Raw genomic sequence first — 2645 nt, forward strand, 5'->3', positions numbered from 1 at the left:
TAATATTATAGTATAGGTAGGTGAAGCAAGATTATAGATAAAACTAAATCAAATACAATTATGCTGTATCATCAGACCCATAACCCGATTATTGTACAATGACAACACAGTATAGACCTGTATAACAATTTCCAGGCCTGGTAGTCCCAAAGTAGTTTTAAAATGAGGACAAGTAGTGTGGTACCAATAGTATCTTCAATGTTCAAAGTACACAAAATTTTACATGCATTATGTAGCCTGGATTAGGCTACAAGGAATAAATTGAACAAAAATGTAAAATTGAGTATTGCATCATCATTATTATTCAATTCTACTAGAAAATGCAAAATATTAAGGGCCCATTCCATTCAAATATATTACTAGATGGATCATGAGGTGAAAAGCAGGTGACAGTTACATGTGTAGCTCCATAACCGTCATGTTAGCAATTATACATATACATTTATCATTGACTTATTATGCATTACAATTGAAATATCATCTGAATGATGACAAAGCACGATGTGGCACAATATTGCTGATGCATAGTATAGTTCAGGCTCAGACATTATTTACACAATTGAATACATGTACAAACCAGGTGCTAGGCTGCAGGAAATCATCAGAGGTGAAGACTGAAGTTTTCAGCATACCATCATCTTTATTGCAACCTTCATGTGGCTTGCTCCGATGCACAATGGCATACAGTACTAAAGGTCTTCTTTCCAGCAGCCATTCTTATAAATAAGGGGTTAAATTTAATACATAACTAGTTAATAACCGGAACTTTCACAGTCATGTGTGATGGGAGGGTTCCGAACTTTTCCTATCTAATGTGATGGGAAAAGTGTACGAACCGGGTGTTTTTCTCCAATAAATGAATTGGCTGCTCCTTCTACCTCGTCCTCTTTCAAGAGCCATAACTAAGCAACCATAAGGCGTATGAATGTGAAACCTTCGCGACTGGGACGAGCAAAGCTTGCCGCTTTACACTGTTCATGTCCAGAAATGAGTGGACACGGATTAGTATACTGAGCAATTATCTCCGTATACCACTGATTGACTTTATACAGGGCAGGAATGGACATTTCCATTTACTAGGCTATATCTTTCTTTACAATAAGAATCATCAATTTGCTCACTTCAGTAGCTGTTCTTCATCCATCTACCTGTGTTCCTGCTAAATATTACAGCATTTGGAGTAACTTTGCGTGGAACATTTACCAATTGAAGATGAGGCAGTCAGTGCCGCCATCTTGTCATTCCTTTATGTATGTATGATAATTTTTTTACTTTTTGAATGGTTATATCTAAATTTCAACAATTTTTGACAATTTGCTCACTTATTTTGTGAAAGTACAAAATTCTTACTACACAATGATGCAAAAAAGATAAAGAAATTCAAAACTTTGTTTGGAACATTTGTCTCCTGAAGGTGAAGTAATTTTAGCCATTTCAATGATGATGGGTGCAGCAGCAAGAGTCAACAAGTCACAAGTGCTTTCCTCTTCTCTTAGGAATAATAAAGTGAAAGAAAGAGTGCTTAACATCTTATATATACAAGCAAATAGTGTCTCTAGACCTTTTTAAAGTAAGACGGCCGTTTGTTGAGAAGAGCCTGTTCTTTCACCACGCTTGCCACTTTAACAAAAGAATATGAGAAAACTACCATAACCAATTGCATTAAGTAGCATTCTAGAAGCCTGAAGTATCTAGTGAAGTCCCATCCATGTACCAGAAAGACGTTAGCAAGCTTTGTAGTGAAGCTTCCTATCAATCCACCATTGCTGAACTGCCGTTGCTATGGTAATTCCAATGAATATCATTAAATTAACGCGACCGGAAGTCCCATTGCAATTTCTGGACATGACTTGTAATGGAAATCTTTTACTGGAAGTGAGTAAGATTCCTGCAGATGTACAGGCTAAAGGTGAGATTAGTTTTTCCTTTTTTTTTAGATTTTTTGAAGTGTGTCAAGTTATGGTTTTGTTTGTTTTTGATTTGTTCATTTTGTAACGTGTGCATGCGGAGCCTGAATTACATTCAATTAAGCAATGTTTAGACATTGTGCCTGAATATTGCTTAATTTGATCTGCCATTTTATGGCGGTTTTCCTCAGGATATTGGCATAGTCCTCATGCATCCTCAGGCTCTTGCCCCAGTACTTTAGTACAGGGTATTTAGCCAAAAAATCACAAAGAGGGAATTCTCTATTCTCATAATTTTTTCCAATGCATATGCATGTTTTTATATTGTGTAGAAAGTTTGAGCTTATTCTGATCAAATTTGGATTTTTTAGAAATTTTTAAAGTTGCTCAAAAATTGTGCCAAATCAAGTGTCCTTTTATTTTTAGGTGGTCCTCTTAGTATCAGTGGAAAGGTAGCTCATGCCATCAATCTCAGTGGACTGAGGGAAGTGTGTATTAGGAGAGTGGATAAAGATGAAGTGGCACTTGATTTGGTTGAATTCATATTTAAAAGGAGTTATGAGTTTGAACTCTAGCAGTGCATGTACAAGCATGTGTGATACTTAAAACCTTTATTGAACCTACCAACTGTGATGGCTGTAACGTCCCTTTTAGAATCAGAGACTTACACTGTACTTGTAATGAAATCAAAGACTTTATTTTTGATATTTCCTCTCTGGTCTGGAGTCAAACCATCAA

At 36.1% G+C, this 2645-nt stretch overlaps 1 long non-coding RNA gene across 1 annotated transcript; it reads left to right on the forward strand.

Annotated features, from left to right (window-relative positions):
- The first annotated feature begins 1826 nt into the window (after positions 1-1826).
- Positions 1827-2460, forward strand: LOC109589876 (uncharacterized). Its single transcript, XR_002188990.1, has 2 exons — positions 1827-1909; positions 2334-2460. It is a non-coding gene; the product is annotated as an uncharacterized LOC109589876 (long non-coding RNA).
- The last annotated feature ends 185 nt before the right edge of the window (positions 2461-2645 follow it).

The sequence above is a fragment of the Amphimedon queenslandica genome, unplaced genomic scaffold (assembly GCF_000090795.2).
Source record: "Amphimedon queenslandica unplaced genomic scaffold, v1.1 AMPQUscaffold_10778, whole genome shotgun sequence".
In the NCBI taxonomy this organism is placed as follows: domain Eukaryota; kingdom Metazoa; phylum Porifera; class Demospongiae; order Haplosclerida; family Niphatidae; genus Amphimedon; species Amphimedon queenslandica.